This window comes from Hippoglossus stenolepis, chromosome 20, assembly GCF_022539355.2.
Source record: "Hippoglossus stenolepis isolate QCI-W04-F060 chromosome 20, HSTE1.2, whole genome shotgun sequence".
Lineage (NCBI taxonomy): Eukaryota > Metazoa > Chordata > Actinopteri > Pleuronectiformes > Pleuronectidae > Hippoglossus > Hippoglossus stenolepis.
This window is the reverse complement of record NC_061502.1, coordinates 10,424,026-10,441,941: the sequence shown is the minus strand read 5'-3', so window position 1 is coordinate 10,441,941 and position 17,916 is coordinate 10,424,026. Positions and strand designations below refer to the sequence as shown.

Here is a 17,916-nt window from a genome sequence, read left to right as displayed (position 1 = left end):
TAATGTGAGTCTGGGGCATCTGCTGAACGTCCACACTGACCGTCTGTTTGCTGAATGTGAACGTTGACTGGTTAACGTGTGCAGAAAGTGCAAATCACGATGGCAAAAATGCTAATCTCGCCCTTCTGAAGTTGTTTTTGCTTCATGCACAGAGTAGACTGATTGCATTGAACTGTTACACACACACACCATACATTGATGACACACACACACACACACACACAGAGAAAATGACAGAAAAGCGAAAACTTGTCAGGCGTTGTGGGCAGTCAGTGTGGTCAACCATGAGAGAAATAACATCAGAGATGGAACTTGCTGATACAGGAATGGGGATACAGTCGGTGTGTGTGTGTGTGTGTGTGTGTGTGTGTGTGAGGTTGAAGCTGTAAGTCTGTGGCTCCGTTTCAGCTTGGCTGGTTAGAATAAGGATTTGATTTAAGGGAGAGCTGTTCCCAGATCTGTGTCCATGAAGGAAGAAATCCTCCATCTGACTTAAACCCCCTCACAACTCTCTCTAACACACACACACACACACACACACACACACTCCTCAGTTAATGTAATGCTTCAGTAGGATGAGCATTGGGCGCCGAGGGCATGACCAGCAAACAGGCTGCAGGTTTTCTTTTACTGCAGAGGAAGGAGGGAAGGAGGGAGGAAGACATATTACCTACTCAGAGAAGGAAGGTGAGGGCATTCTCGTGACACCATCCCTCATCTCCCTCTGTCTCTCTGCCCTCTACGTCTCTCTAATACAAATTTTAATTTTCATCATCCTGGATGTAGCAGCCACCTCTGCAACCTCTTCCTCACTCCTCTCCCCCTGCTGTCTTCCTCCACCCCTCTTTCCTCTCTTCTCCCCGCTCTTCACCACCCTCCAATCCCCACGCATTTCTTAGTTACCTTCATCATCCGTCCACTCTATCGCCTCGCCGACAAGCATCATTATCCGTCTCTTCTTGGCCTTCGGTTCGTTTAAGATTGTAGGAGTGAGGATTTTCCACTGAGCAGGTTCAACGAGTATGCAAAAGCACGTGTGCCTCTAAAATGTAAATAGTATAGACATGTGCGTGTGTGTGTGTGCATACAAGACCATGGAGAGGAGGGAGAAACTGAATGGGCACTCGTATTCATGTGCAGGCACTACACTACAAAGACACAGTAATCAATACAGGAAGCCCTGCATCAAGTGGTTAGTGTAAACACATATTCATGCATAGGAAGCGAGGTTCGGTGAGAGCAGGTTCTACATTTATTATTTTGATATATGTGCGAGCATGCTCCAGAGCCCACACACATGCAGCACTTGAGCAGACGCATGAGCACCACTGCATATACATGTCCTCAGGCGAAAGCCTTTTTTCCTCCTGTCCTCTGTCTATCGATACCTACAGTGCACAGTGGTTCATTCTCTGTGACGGCTCCATCGGGGGTAAATCAAATGCAAAAAAGAGTAGAAGCAATTCATAAGAAGAGCAAACATATACAGATACTAAATCAAAAAATGCAATATAAAACTGAATGTTTCGTCATAGTAAAAACGTCTTTTCAAACGACAGACAGTGAGACTAAAGGCAGCAGTAATGTGGTTATACACAGTGCGGCTCTGTTTACCCCTGAATCTCTCGTGACATCTTTCAGTCTGTCGGCCTCATCCGTCACTTTACTGAGCCATACATCCTCTGTCGAGTTGCTCCTCGCTCGTTCTGTCAAAGCATTTTGCATAAGACCATAATACAATGTGCACAAAGAAAGAGAAATACACGGTCCTCAACAGAAATGTTTTCAGACATTTAAAACTATCCTCTATTTGTCTGATGAGGTTGCACCAACTTCAATTTTCTGGTTAAAAGATTCTTAAAATGACATCTAAGCCCTCTGCTTCATTGAGAAGTCCTGAATCTGCACATGCAAATGGGATTTCAAAAGTTTAATAACTTGACTCGAGGTTTCCTACTGAAAAAAAAACATCTTCAGCTTTAGTGCACTGGAAGCTTCAAGTTTCCACATCACACCGTTTAAATGTTGAATACTCGACCACGATTGAGTCTCAGTTTGTAAAGTTGCAAAATGATCTTCATCCACACAAATGTTAAACTCAGGTGGGCACCGAGAAACTTTCAACATGAATGTGAAACCAGCCTTCAAGTGAAATGAAAATAGGAATTGATTGGAGGGAGACTTTCAAATTGAGAAACTCTTAAAAAGATAAGTTGGGCTCTGGTAAAGAGATGCACGCGTGTTATTAAAGTACAAGTTATTTTTAAAAAAAAGTTATTTTGTTGTAATAATTTGGCAAGGGGAAGTCCAATGTTTCATACAAGAGTTTGTTATTGTTATTTTCAAATACCTTTAAAATACTGCCACTGAAATATTGTTTAATTTTCAAAGAATGGATTTAGCGTGCATCCTCGAAACATGTTTTATTTTTCTCAAAATCCATTCAAGAAATCTGTGAAAAAACACCCTGCTTCACAATGTAAAAGAAGCTGAAACAAAAACTCCTGGATCCTCCCCATGATTTCAATGAATGGGTTCTTACATAATGCCCCACCCTCACAAAATACTATAGTCTAACAAACAATCAGACGAAGATGTAAACATAACGTATAAATAAATAATAAATAATTTTTATGTTGTCAAACAAATCCCAATGTTTCAAAACTACAATTGGAGATGTGTTATTGTGTTGCCACTGAAATTGGCTCAAACTGTGTGATTTCGTCCGTTGACAGTAACTTTAAGAATCATAGTATGTGCTGCCACAGGGTCAGATATGGTGACTGAGAACTAATGTTGAACTCAGATGACCTAAATCTGGACTGAAGCCGAATGAGCGTTACATTGTCACGGAACAAATTCATTACAGAAGTGAGAACTGTAAATACTTATGTATTTTATCGCTCCTCAACATGACGTGATGTATCAGTAAATAAAAACAGAGGGAAGCCAGCTGCACACATGAGGACATGCGTGGGGTTATGGGAGGAAACGGGGCGTGCATGGATCTGTTCATGCGTTCCAAAAAGGCACGGAATTATTCTTGCTTTCATGCGACATTATTCAGATTCTAAAATTTGCATGAAATGAATTAGTTTGAGGTTATCCCCTATAGCATTTTGGATGCTGCTTTGACACTGATTGCAAATGCGGCTTCCACTGAATCATAGGGCAGACGCCTGATATTCCCCCCTGTGCTAAAGGCTTTTTACACAGATGAAATTAGATCATATTCTTACAAGTAAATGTTAAAATTCACAAATTGCAATATTGCATCTGTATTCAAAGGATCCTATATATATAAATAAAAAGTCTGGGTTTAGAGGTTTTCTTCCACCCTGACATGAGTCGAGGCGTCTCCTGGAAGCAGCATTCAAATGCATGTGCTTCATGTGAACGGACAAAAATAAATGTATAAAAATATTTGTCACAGAAGGACATTGTCTTCAGGGGGAAGGGACGAATCAAAAGATGTTTATAGCTGTTGCTGTGCACAAGTGCTTCTCCTTCAGACTCAACATCGCCCCTGCAATAATTTCAAGGTAATAGTAGAAGAGGTTTGTCGGTGTCATTGGAAATAAACACATCTCCAGTCAAACCAATGAGAGAAGCACATCTGACAGAAAAAGGGAATTTCATCCCTGAATCTTCTGTGGTTTGTTTCTTACCTTGCTCATGTGGGCGTTTTCGCAAGATGACCGTGTTTTCATCAGTTTTTCAAACATAACTCAAGTGGACTAAACAACCTCGCCTATCAGTGTTTGCCTGAAATAAACTGCTCTTTTCAATTTCAAATTCAGTGTGTTTTCTCAGCAAATCGTAATAAATACAGATTTCAACACTTCCAAATGTATGTAATTGAGATAAACACTGTTTCAGGAGTCGCCTTCTTCAGAGGACTTGTTCTACGCGACCCACGAAGGAGGTGGTCTGTGTGGGCCGCGTAGACCGGGACGGCTCAACCAAAATGAGACTGTCTGGTCTATAGAGGATTTCCTTGATCAGCTTATCCCACCATTATTGCTGTCGCCTCGCATGCGCGTGTTAACATGTGTACCGCTGTTCGGGTGAGTGAACACGCATCGGACATCTCGTCGCTTGCTGGCACCATTACCTCTTTGATAAGTCACTGAAGTGCAATGAATCCTGGGATAGGTTGGCCCCGAGCTGCATCCACACATTGGAGCTTTGATTTTTCTCGAGGATGGAAGGACACAGTTGTCGGCCACATCTGGAGGAGCCGGTCGAAATTGGACAGGCTAGCCGCGCCGCTGCGATCCCACCGTCCTTCAAATGCAGCCTCTGAAGGATGCGGGCCCTGAATGAGACAGAAGCAAAATGCAGTTCCTTGTTTTATGACGTGTTGACAGAAAAATGTAATGTAAGAAAATTAAACAACTTCAATTTTCGTAACACACAAATGAGTTTTCTTTTAAATTTAAGTAGGTGATTGTGTTCATTTATTACCTTTAAGTTGAACAAAATGAATATGCAGCACATTTGAAGCCATTTTTTTCTAACCCATATTTCTCCAGGATGTTTTGACATTAATTCAGTTTGACAAGAAAGGGTTTGTTATTTAACATGATGTACATTGAAAACATTCTCTCCTGCATATGCACCATCTATTCCTCAATCAGGAGTGACACTGTTCTCTGCTGTATTGTGGCCACTTTAAATTGTTTATTTCCAGGACGCCCATTCCGTAGATCTTGTTATTTTCCACCATGTTGTTTCATGCTGTCAATTAGATTCTCTTATCCAGTGCGGTTTTGTCTTTGCTTGTCATCTTGAATTTCGCTCTCGTCTTGTTTGTTTTTTCAGAGGAGATGTTTTCACGGGGCCTCCCCAGGTTTCTTTTCCACGCCGCCCATCACATGCGCAGATTATTGATCTCTTGCTTCTGTTTTATCTTTTTTTTTTATCACAGGGAGGATTTTCTTTGTCCAGCAGGGGAAATATATCAAAAAACATGTCTGTTCTGCCTCGCCGTTGTGCCGACACTGCTAAACTGTAATACCATTCATGGTTATTTCAATGTCCTGTTTTCTATCATCCGTCTGTTTTGCTCCCACTGTCCTTTTGCTTCTCTCGCCTCCCGGTCCACTTCTGAGCCATCAGCTATTTCTGTCGAACGCGAGGAAGGACAAACGCAAGTGCACTTCAGCTGTTACACGAAAAGAAAAAAAAAATTTCTCAAATGATGAAGCGTGTGTGTCACTGGCACAAACAGCACCAACTCATTCTCCGTACCTCTGTGCTCTGCTGTTTGTGTTCCTTGGTGTGTGAGTAACTCATGAATGGGCCTTTTGCTGCACTCGCTCATTATTACTTGTACAAGCTGCAGCGTCCACTGCCGCGCAAAGCACAGCGTGTTCTGCACATTCAACGCTGGTGTGAGAAGCAGGAATTCCTGTTTGTGTCCGACGAGAATGAAAGCTCTTCTCATAGTTGTTATCTAAAAGGACCTGTGTATGTGTGACTGTGTGTGTGTGTGTGAATGTGTGTGCAAAATCTAAGCGATATCAGCCGTGGATCCCTGTGTTTTCAGAAAGCCTTCATGAATTAACCAAGATTCTGTGTACATGAAGAAATGGGAAGATCGTCTATCTCTGCCGCTTTTGTGTTTGTGAGCACACGCACACACACATTTGCCAACACGTGCATGTACACAAAAACGCCCACAGGAAGAAAAAAAAACCGCCACAAAATGAAGTGACGATCCTCAGGTGAAGGGCGATGTACAGGCAGCTCAACAGTCAATTATTTGATATAATGAAAAACATTTATACAGCTGATGATACTCTGTGCAGTTGAGGGCATAGAATCCAATAACTGTAGGCCAGAGGAATCTCATTCTGTTGTGTGTGTGTGTGTGTGTGAGTGTGACCATAATTGGGTTTTGATTGAAACCCCTCCAACCCAAATAAAATGGGTGTGTGGGGTGTGAGAAGCATCGAGGGCCCGCATTTATGAAACAAGACAAACTCGGGATGTAATAAATATTTGGAAAGTTTAAGGTGATAGACACATTGTCCGTGAAAGCTCGAGTCGTCACAGTGTGAAATTTCTTCAACAGGTTTCGAATGGGAACCGAGTACAACAGCCCGGTCAGAAGTGTCATTAGCTGATGGAGTGGTAATGACAACAAAGCATCGAGAGAGCTGGATGATGAAATGAGCTGAGACATTAGCTGTGGCAAGGCAATTGAAAACCACTTTGAATACAAGGCCAAAACTGCCTGTATCATTAAATGATGTATGAGTAATGAAAAATGATATTAATTCACGACCAAAATTAACCAGGCTGACACGGGGCCAGCGGGGGAACAGTATCTAATGAATGGGTACGGTAGTGCGACACTGAAATACTTGGACTACCTGAGATCTGACAAATCATATGAAACAGCACTGGGTCAACAGGTCAAAATGAATTGAACACCGTCTGATTGGGGTTAATTACACGTTGAGAAATGATCTTTTTCAGAATTAAAAACGTAGACAATTTTTTTCCACGTGTTCTATGGAGAACGCTGTGAAACTTTTAAACTTGGGCTGTAACGCACTGCAACTCAAGAAAACACATGCAACTCAAGAAAACATCAATTTGACACATGCTGCAAATACAAAATGTGTTGCAAATACTCGCAACACAAAATAAATTTTGACAACATGACAAAAAAAATCCCAGCACCACCAAACCCTATAACACAACGAAAGTGTTTCCAGGGGACAAGAACAATTGATGAACACCACTGGGCTTGTTGTTGTTGCCAAGGTTTGTGGCTCGTAATGATGTCCACCATCCCTCAGTGTTGATGGAAAATAAAAAGGTTTATGTACTTGATTTAACTTTGTGATTATATGATTCTGACGTTTTTGCAGATACACCTTTTGAACCTTATTGATGCACTCGCTAATATCAGGTAGTTCAAAGCGTACAGATGATGCACCCATCCAAAGGTCTATGGTTAATCCTTAAGTTGGATCAAGCACGACAAGCTACTTACAGTTTATCGCTGACATATAATTTCCATGTGTTTGATTATATAATTCATATATTAATAAATTAATCCGATTGAGAACTCATTTCAATTTGTCATCTGATAACCCAACCGCAGTTGTTCATTTATAAAGAAATCAGATATCTCTCTCTCTCCGAGTCTGAGTAATCAAAATATGATCATGGGCGGGATAAAGGAACATTGTTATTGGCTTTTCCCTGCAGAGAGAAGACAGCAGTCTACAGCTGCCAGTCCCAACTGACTGCATGCGACAGTGGAAAACATTCATTTTAATTCTTTAAGTCTAAAAGAGTTGCAAGTGTAACTCATAATTCGGAAGCAATAAGGAGGAGCTGGCAACTTAAGAAAACACATGAGTGGGGAAGCCGAACACTCCGACCAGTTAGATTAGATAATTCATTTATTTCAATTATTTCCAGGCTGCTGTGACAGCTGAGGCAGCAAGAGGGAAGGCTGGACTTAATGAAGAGGGTGATGTAGAAGAGAAGGACAGCAGCCAACATGTTGCTGTGGGACATTCGGACCCTCGGATTGTTTGGTACTGAAACTGTGGTGTTGCTGATACAACACTCTTACAAGCCCAAACACACGTGGTTCAAAACAAAGTGAAGATTACAGCCAGTTCAAAGTCGCACGATCTTTGCTCCGTGAGGCTGCGGTGCAGACTGGAGCTAAAAGCTGATGCTAACTCCAGCAAAATAACATGCATACAATACTACTGCCATAGCAGTTATACTGTCCAAGTTTACCATTTAACTTTAGTATATTAGAATGACATTTTATTAGAATGAGGATTATCTGTTGTAGCTGATTGGTCCAAGGTCAACAGGACTATGGTCTGGAAACACATGTTCTAACATATATCTCCTTAAATAAAAGAGCGACAATCTAAAACTTATATTGTTCAAAAATGATTCCCCATCATATGCGATGACGGGATAAGTGAAGAAGTCACAAAGAAGGCAGAAAATTTAAACTTTGTGTTTCCAGGTATCTGAATCCTATGGAGACATGATGTAAATCATAATTCACGATCATATGATAGAATAATGACATCCTGCATACATTATAATGTATTATTATTATTATAAGTCTATAGATTTTTAGACGTCGCCCGTTTCAAACAGTCAATGTCCATCCTGTGTGTTTACCTGTGTCCTCTATCAACCCCACAGCATCAGTACCCGTCTGTAATGTGCTGGGTAGGGTCCATTTGTTTTCATCACCAACACGCACAAGTGGGCAGTGTGTTAACGGCTGCTCTGTGCTCATGTGAAGATATCATGAGCTTTAGCACTGTCCCTCAGTGGTAAGTTGCTTTGGACAGAAAAGCATTTGCCAAATGAGCAAATTTAAAAGTAAATGTGTTCACCCAGTGGAGAAGAAGATGCCAACATTTACAAGAATAAAAGTCCAACACTGTTCCACGTACATCATGCATTAACTTTACCTGCAAACATCAGTCTGCTGTTTTAAAAAAAGAAGCATCCTCCGATTTTGGAAATATTGTGAGTATACATCCTGCATGACAGGTCGGCATTTGCATGTTGCGTCTTTGCTCGGAACTAAATGAACCGTTTGAACACTTGAGACGAAGAGATTGGCCCTTTCATGGATAGATGAGATCAAGTGGAGGTTTGGGGTGTACAGGGGACCTGTGAGAAGGCAGGGCAAAAAAAAGGAGAGGATATACGAGTCTGAATTGAATTATTCAACTCTGGGCCTAGCCTGTAGAATTACAAACCAGGAAAACCAATCACCGACTCAAGGTCTTCCTAGGACGAAACAACGGGGGCTGTATGAAACCAATACTGCTGCGATTGTGTTGCATGTAGGGAAAATGAGGGGAGATGTTCCGATCTACAGGCCCGTCTTTAATTTGCTCGTTTTAAATGACAGACTCTCGACACAAGTCTTCTATCTCATGCATGAGCGACCGGCGAATTAAAAGAAAAGACGAAACAGATACTTGTAATTGGGCGTAATTACTGACAACCTCATCTCGGGAACCAGGGCCTCGCTGCTGGGAAGGTCACACACATTTAAATGCAAATGGTCGCCCGGCGCCAAACAAGTGTAAGTTTCAAGTTTAATTTCGCCTTTTGCCTCGGCTGTCTCTCCAACGGCGACCTGTCTGCGTACAGAGAGATTAGGACTGTCCCTCACTGAAAGCCATTCTGTCCGTGTGTCTGTTCCACTTCAGCCTCTCGCGGCCTGTCTGTCACTTTCTGCTCAAATGGATGAACACAGCTCAGGAGCCATGGTGCCCTGAGCACATATGATCTCAAAAAATGTATATATACACTCTTATTTTATATGATCAGACAATATTTGGTGGCTTTCAGGCCTTAAGATTGTACATACAAAGGTTTGTATTTGTTTGCATTGATTATTCAGATCCACTCAGGAGACTCTTGACTGTATATATAGAAAAATCGTTCTAAGGGTCTGACATGTTTTTGATGTGTTCAATATATAATTATTGCATTCCATAAATACGACAATAACAATTAACTGTCCACCTACAAACACAGAAATATGCTCGAGAAGCCATCTGCTCAGACACACACACACACACACACACACACACACACACACACACACACACACACACACACACACACACACACACACACACACACACACACACACACACACACACACACACACACACACACACAATCTCCTGGGATATTAGATAGAAGCAGAGGGCCATACCGAGCTGAACTTGCTGTCAGCGGGGAGCATCAGTAATGAAATTGCATATGCATACAGTAGCATAGGCCACAGACTGGCTGAACTGACGGCACAACAGCAAAACGCATGACAGGCAAAACACGGCGAGGAAATATCACAGCGCGAGGAAAATAGGAAACGCTGAAAGAGAGGGGAAGGAGGGATGGAGGGCGATGTGGAAAGAGGTGAAGGAGAAGGGGGGAGGGAGACATCGGGAAGCAAAACGAGTCCCTGCACAGAGCTTGGAACAGACGCGTCTAATCTCGCACAGGTAAAGCAAAAAACTAAACAAACAGCCACAAAGCGAGATATTAAAGGCGCCGGATGCAACCTGGCTCGCACAATCCCTTACACATATACGCTCCACTGTAAACATATTCATGAGGTATGTGCCGAGGAACCCTGTCGAGGCTCCATCTTGGACGTGCATAAAGAGTTTCTGCAAACCAGCCGCGCTGAAAGGTGAATAGAAAACTGTGCATTCATCACAAGCATTCATTGCACATGACAGCTTGTGTGTGAAGTGGAGCCTACAGGCATAGACCACAGTATGAGAGAATGCTGTTGCAGCTACAGAGGGAAAAAAACAACACAAGTCTGAATTTTTCACGAGGCCCCCGTGATTATGTTTGTTAATCATTCACCCGGGTCCTCAGAGATACAGAACAACAACATTAAAGAAAAAGGCCAACGCTGAAGAGGCGTCCGACAAAAAACACTGCACATTCTGTTTGAAGACAAATCAGAGAACGCATTTGTTATTTCATGAAATTTCATTTTCAACATCCTGGCTACACAAAAACAAAAAGAAAGAAAAGGCAACTTGAAGGAACAATCAAAAGTAAACAAGAGAACAGTTGACTGCTTTTGTAAGGATTATGGTATTTGGGCACCTTCTGCTTCATTTCCTGGACGTTTATGTGTTTTTTTCCCACCCGTTTTGTTCTTCCGCCAACTGTGTCTCAATTCAGGAGCCACATCCTTCTGAGAATGCATTTGAAGACTGATTGCGTCACAGTGGCATGACTAGGCTGTCCCATTTCGATGGCTCCTCCAAATGCGGCCAACTAACGCGCCCGTCCAAGGACCCCTCTCGAGCCAACCTATCCCAGGATTCATTGCACTTTGGTCATGAACCATTGTTCAGAGAGATAATAGCACCATCAAAGGACAAGACATCCGATGCGAGGTTTACACTTTTAAATGGAAGAATCAGACCAAACAGCTAACAGTACACATGTTTATGAAAAAAACTAACGGGCATTGAACCTTGAATAACTACAGAGCTGTTGCTAGGCAATAGCATTAAGGGAGGGACGAGCTGGCGACGCAGATCATGGAAATTCTCCGTGGACCAGATGTTCTCATTATGGTTCAGCCTTCACTTAAGCTAGTGTGTGATGCTGACTGGCCTTGACCTCTGGTTCCTGCTCCTCCAAGCACCTCCTCACTCAATGATCATTCATTCACTCACCTAGAGTATTTAAGGGCCGCTCCGCACCTCCTCGCCAGAACGCCCTTACATTGTGGTAGAGTTACTTCAGCCAAACACCTACAGATCTGCCAAAGCCCTTTTCTTTGGTCTTTGCCTCAGGATCACCTGCACACAGAACGTTTGCATAAGACCAGAGAGGAGAGGGGGGGAAAAAAAAATCTGTTTTGATATGTTGTGGTTGGAAGTTGTGGCCTTGTAGCTGCGACGAGTTGCTGGTCGTTCTTACATTAATGCTTAATGTGTTTAAACCAAACAGAAAAATAACCCCATGTTGTCTTTGCCGCTTAGTCAGGCAACAAGAAACCCAATTAAAAGCACTATATATACTTAGAGCAGTTCAATACGAATAGCATAAGAATATACAGTAAGGTATTGTTTCTCCTTCAAATCGTTTCTTTCTTTGAAACATCCCAGCTTATATTGACAAGGTGTGGATTTCATAAGTGAGGAAAGCTGTAACAATTATGTTAATCATTCGTATACAGCTTTAAGATTTTACCCACTGATACCTGGTTAATCTGGAGCTGAACAGACGGAGTTAACTTGCACACAAAGAGTAATTTAAAATGCTGTTTGTGTAACAGGCCGGCTCATGTTTTCACAGTGAATTTGAATAACACAATCACCGCAAACTATGGAGGTATTTTGAAAAAGATGCCACTGTCATTCAGAACACTCGTGGATTTATTGTCTGGCTGAGCCGACATTCACCTTTTGTGCTTATTTTTCTTTTTTTTTTGGTGGCATTCACTGATTGAATTCTTATTCTGCCAAGTTCTCCTTCTGCTCCTTTCACACATTTAACAAAGGCTCCTTAACACAGCGAGAGGACGGGGGGTAGGGATTGATGGGGTAGAATGAAGGAAACAGAAAAGTATTGAGAAATTGAAGGATACTGTATGACATTGCCGGAGTTATTTATTTTTTTTAAAGCATATTCAGAGAGAGAAGAAATGAAAGAGGGGGAATAGGAAATGGACGTAGGAAGCTGGAGGAGGAGGGGAAATACTGCGAGAGGCGGACTGAAGCACCTCAAGCTGCAGAAAATTGAAGGCCATTTTAGATTCAAGGCACATGGTATATCCTGAGATTATTGACTCAAATTGTCAGCAAGGGGAGAGAAGGCGTTCGCGGGCGAGAAGCAGGCGGACGGAGAGAGAAATAGAGGAGAGGAAATAGAATGAGAGGCTTGAAGTAATGTGCCGAATGAAAAAAAAAAAAGCGAGCTACAAAGAGGGAAAGGATAGAAAGGGAGTAAGTCAAGAGAAAAGGTGAAGTGTATGCAAAAGTGGGACGAGGAGGAGAACAAGAGAGGGTCGGGTGAAGGAGGAGAGGAAAACATTTGTTTTTCAAGATCAGAGGCCGGGATTGGACGGGGACAAGAGGTCTCAAAGAGGAAACACTCGAGACTTCATCTGCAGGACGACATTAGGGTCGCACATGCTCACACGCGCCGATACCTGTTAGACCAGGGGAGGACGACTTGGGAAATCAGAGGAGGCTCGGAGCAATGCCGCTGTGTGTGCTTGTTAGTGCACCAGAGCATGTACATGTGTTCATGTGTGTGTGTGCATTTAGCTTTCGGCAATTTTAAACAGGCAACATGAAGCCCTGGGGAGAGCGGCTAGCTGCACTCTTACCCCACTAACTGTGTCTGGAATTAAACATCCATTCATTCAGGCCGTGTCTGACCTCCAACTGACAGAGCAGCCATTTTTACCTGGCGGCTCTGTGGGAGGAGAGTTCTCTGCCCTACATCTCACAACCTCCTCCGCTCGCTCTGAGGTTTAGCACAGGACACTGTCACTCTGAATAATAACTGGAATGTCCTGAGTCAAAGGTCAGTGGATGTACTACACAACAACTTTTACTCAAATAAAAAAAAAGTGAATGATTTCATTCACATTTACCTGTAAGCTAAGCGAAGGGACTTTCTGACCGAAAAAAAACCCAACTCATTTTCGAGAAGGTTCCTTTTTGTGACGTTCATGACAATGGCTTGTCATTAATCTTAATACAAAACTGTCTTTAGCTGTTCTGAAGAGAAACATCGTGGAGTGAAAAATCTCCACTTACCAGAAGGTCGGTGGTTCGATATCCGGCTCCACTAGTCTGAATCCCGAAGTGTCCTTGGGCAAGACAAAAAAGGCGGATAGAAGCATAGTATGAGTGAGTGTATGTGTATGGATGAATGTGACTTCTACTGTAAAGCACGTTGAGTGGTCGATAGGACTGGAAAAGTAGGATATAAATAGAGTTTAGTTAGGCTCCAACCTCATCACTTCCCCGTATAAGATTACAGTAATGGGGAGTGATGAGCAAAAATCTTTAACCCCCCCTGGATGCTGTGGTGGCGGAGGGGCTCAGTCGACAGGCAGCGATACTGACGCAGAACAGCAGCAGAGGCGTTGACAAGCAAAGGGAAAGATGGGAAATCTTTACAGCTTAAATAGAGCGCAAAATTGAGAGGGTGTGTATTACAGAGGATTGTGGGCTGTTAAAGCAGCGCAGATCAAGTTGGCTGTCTGAACTGACTCGCAAGCATCGCTCTAGTTAATTTACAATAGATATTTGTTTGTAAAATCTCTGGCAACATTCTAATAACTTCCTCGAAGAGCTACTGCAATTCTAGATGGGGCTAATTAGCGATTATCATTTTATTGTAACTATTTTGTACCAGACGTTAAAAAAACAATGTGATTGACAGCGCCCCCTGCAGCCACATATGCTTGTTTGCGTGTAGAGAAAAAACAAGCCTCACGTATCCCATTCCTGAACCAGAGGAGTTGCCAATGTAACAACTCAGTTCGACATTATTGTTGAACTTGCTGGACCGGAGTCTGGTCATATAAGCTGCAACTCTCCGACCCCAAAGTTACATTGAGCAAGAACAGACGTTCAGGATGAGGAGTGGGAATGACATTGGCACCATACTATTCCAAGTTGGTGAAGCTTCAAACTAATTTTAAAGCTGCTTTAAGGTGAAAAGGTTGCATAGAGTTGCTTTAAGGAGCTGGGATATGCACCAGACCTCCTCCTGAAACTTTAGTACAGTTTTTGTTTCAAATGTCCTCATTCTTCTCCTCCTACAATCTTATCCGACAATGTGGTTCCTTCAATATATCTCTGTAAGACACAGGATGGAATCTCCATCACAATACGTTGTAGAATATGTTAATCGTGAAGAGCAGACGTTCAATTCAGGCCGTGACATTTGAACAAAAACAATTACAAAACACTTTTCTCATTCCTTCTGTGGCTGTGCAGAGTGAGTCCTGTTTTATGCGACTCCCTGTCCAGTTCCTTCTTTGACTTTCTAATTAACAAAAACAGAGAAACACAAATGAGACGCCGCATTAATTGCTGCTTGTACCCGAAAATGCATTGCATGCTAAACGTCATCTCAAAGCCCAAGTTTATATTTTGTATTTTTATTCAATCATTTAATCAAACCAACCTTTATGTGACAGACTTAATTTTCCCGCCCATTTGTGTGCTTATCTTCTCTCTAAGGATAATATAAACTCGAGATAAGACAAAGTGAACAATAAAATAATAGAGAAACAGATAATCGACCATACAAAAATAATCATGGTTATATAATGTGATTATCGCCTATACAAAGAAACTTATAACAGAGAAGACCCGGCTGTTTAAGGAGTGATATTTCATATTGCTGAATGGCAGATTATTGGTATATAAACATGGGAGTTTGTGCTGTTGTGAGGGTTTATGAGCGTGTGAGGGATTATAGCGTCTCGGGAGGTTAACTGAGGAGAGAGCTCCCTTCGGGGACAGTTGTGGTTTGTGCTGCTGCTTGTTTATTTTGTGATTCTGCGGTTGAGAGGGAGAAGAAAGGAAGCAAAGACAAAGCAAAGAGGATTGAGTTTGTGACTCCGAGCCAAACACCAGCCTCCCCACAGACACCAGTGGCGATCCAAAACCCCCGTAAGCAGCATCAGAGAGCAGCAGAGAGCCGGTGCAGGGACAGCCCCAGTCTCAACATCACAGGAAGGGTCCACTGTGCTGCTGGACAGCACACAATCACAGAGGCATCGTGCAATTTGCATAGTTGTTGTTTACTTACACTCTAGTTTCCATTTCAATTGGAGGATAAGAGACATGGGCATGCCTCAATTTTTCTTTTAAATGGTTAATTGGCAGCAGTCGGGATCGCCTTTAGTATCACAGGATTGGCCAAACTTCTGAAAAAGAAGGAGCGAAAGAGCCAAGTCAGAAACCAACATACGCCAGGAACTTCAACATTTAGAGCAAGTATTAAAGGCTCGGTTCTTTGAGAGTTATAACGAATAATCTAAGTAGCAATAGTCATGTCAGACTTTTATATAGAATGTTAGAAACAGGAGTTAAGTCAAAGTGCTTTACAAGCATGACAAACGACACACAAGAAAAGATGAAAAAGTAAAAACAGAGCAAGAGAGAGGATGCAATAAAAGTCACACAAGATAAAAGTAAATGAGATTAAATAAACAGATTTCAATAAAGTGATTAAATATATGTAGCGATATACATAAATACTCATTTTAGTCAAATCAACAAAATGCCAAGATGTAGTAAGAGATGAACTTCACTGACACTTCCTGGCCCTGATGATGAGGTGATACAGAGAAAGTTTCAATGTCTGTGCTCGACACCTTTATGAAAATAACTGGACATTAATCGTCAGTTGGCAGCAAAACAGCCACTGAACGAACCATTGGAAACGAAGAATGAATTCAGCAGCCGAAGTCAAGCTAATGCTACTCTAATGCTCTTGCTAAGCAATACTCCCTTTTATTTCTCAGCTTGGATCCAAGTTCTTAAGTCGACAGCTTTGAGCTAGAAACCAAAATAAATGTTATAAAAGCTCATGCTACAGCTTCACTATGCCCAAACTCAATATGGAGTGAACGGTGAAAATGCAAATCCCCAGTGAAACGGTGCTTGGATGCAGACTGTGAACGCGAGGAGACCGAGAGTGCGTTCGAGACGTGACGAAGGCCGAGAGGCACGAGCCATCACAGGTTCAGCTCCTAAATTAACTGCTTCCATGGCTGTGATAATAGCAACTATGCTCCTGACGTATTACTGAGCCACCAGGGGGCTCTAGGGAAGGGATCGTATCTTAACCACCACAACTTTACAACAGTGAAATGAACTAAACGCCCCAATGCAGCTCCACTCTAAATTTATCTGTGTGTACTTGTGTGTGCAGGCATGCAATAGTTTGAACATATGTGTGTGTGTGTGCGTGTATGTACAGTCTCTAGGCCCTACAATCCATAACAAGAATGTTCCACCTTGCCCCCGATTTGAACCCCCTACATCACGCCTTATTGTCTCCCACTTCTCGGTTCTCACACACATACTAATCAGGGCGAGGCAGCCATTGTACGAGGCAAAGGTCTGCAGAGCTGTTTGATAGCAGATTAGGTTGGCGTGTTAGACAGGGGGCCGGGGCCACACAGGAGGGAGTCACATGCTAAATCTCACTCTCACACACACCCAATGCAGTCCCAGTCGGAGGGAGGAAAACATGCTCGACTACATGGTACATGGGCACACTGAAAAAGAAACGCACCTTTTGAAGACAGACCCTCAACGCGAGTCCTGTTGTTGCTTGGCGGAAGCAACTCAGGTGGTTAAATATGGCAGCACAGCAGAAAAAAAATAGTACAGGGTCGGTGTTGCTGCAAAAAAATCGACTTGGTAGTTTCAGTCCAGAGTTTTACAACTGCTGCACAGCTTTTAAGATGTTGGAATGTGGGCAAAAATGGTTTCGGGAGTCAAGCCGTTTTCAGAAGTTCACGGTAGCGGGAAAATAGCTGGGGCGCTCAGGTGAGGAGTGGTGCCTGGTTAGAGCATGCAAGAGAAAGTAGAAGAAATTCCTGTGGAAATCAAACCTCTTTTTCATCCCGAGATATTTGTATTCTTTTTATTTCAGTATTTCAGAGTGTGTTGCATGTTAGAAAAACATCAACATGCCCACTTGCTCCCAACGAATTCCCCAGACATAATCCTTCTGTGTTCTCACATGGGCTCACCCCGACATTCCCTGTAGTTTTCCATCACCCCGACATTCCCTGTGGAACCAATTCTCACTCACTCGGACGTTAGCTTTGTCACAAACGACCACTCTAGATGAATTCAGGAGAAAATCCGGAGTTCAGTGCATGTCTGAAAGCAGGTTCAGACAGCAGCTGCCATCGGTCATCATGACCAATCTCATTTTCTCGACATATACTTTGCATTTATGCTGCATAAGATAATCATGCTGCATTTCCTGATGAAGAACACTTAAGCGCAAGTGTAAAAAAAGCCTCTCTCGAGGGGAACTTCATGTCGTTGTGCAGACGTAAATGCACAGTACCTTAAATTAAATTAACTGGGGAGAAGATAATGCTTTTGCCAACACTGGTGCGGTGGCTCAGTGGCATTGTTGTAAACCATTTAGAGAAAACAACACAGAGGTAAAGTTTATGATGAGATCAAATCAATTATTCACATCACAACCTCATGAAGATACCATAAAATATAAAAAACTATTTACGCACATATGTACACTATAAATGAAACAAATTTATTATTTTGTTTGTTTTTTAATAAAGGCTGTTCATGTGCATTTAAAACAACAAATCCATAGCAACATTATAAACTGCTG

At 42.4% G+C, this 17,916-nt stretch overlaps 1 long non-coding RNA gene across 2 annotated transcripts in view; it reads right to left on the bottom strand.

Moving 5' to 3' along the window:
• Positions 1-1,370: 1,370 nt before the first annotated feature.
• LOC118099884 overlaps positions 1,371-17,916 on the bottom strand; it is a 39,320-nt gene continuing 22,774 nt past the window's right edge. For both annotated transcript variants that reach the window (XR_007032299.1, XR_007032300.1), the window contains 4 exons: positions 15,343-15,460; positions 13,332-13,384; positions 11,235-11,360; positions 1,371-4,318 (listed from right to left, as the gene is read on the bottom strand). This is a non-coding gene — a long non-coding RNA (uncharacterized LOC118099884). The remainder of the gene's footprint in view (positions 4,319-11,234; positions 11,361-13,331; positions 13,385-15,342; positions 15,461-17,916) is intronic.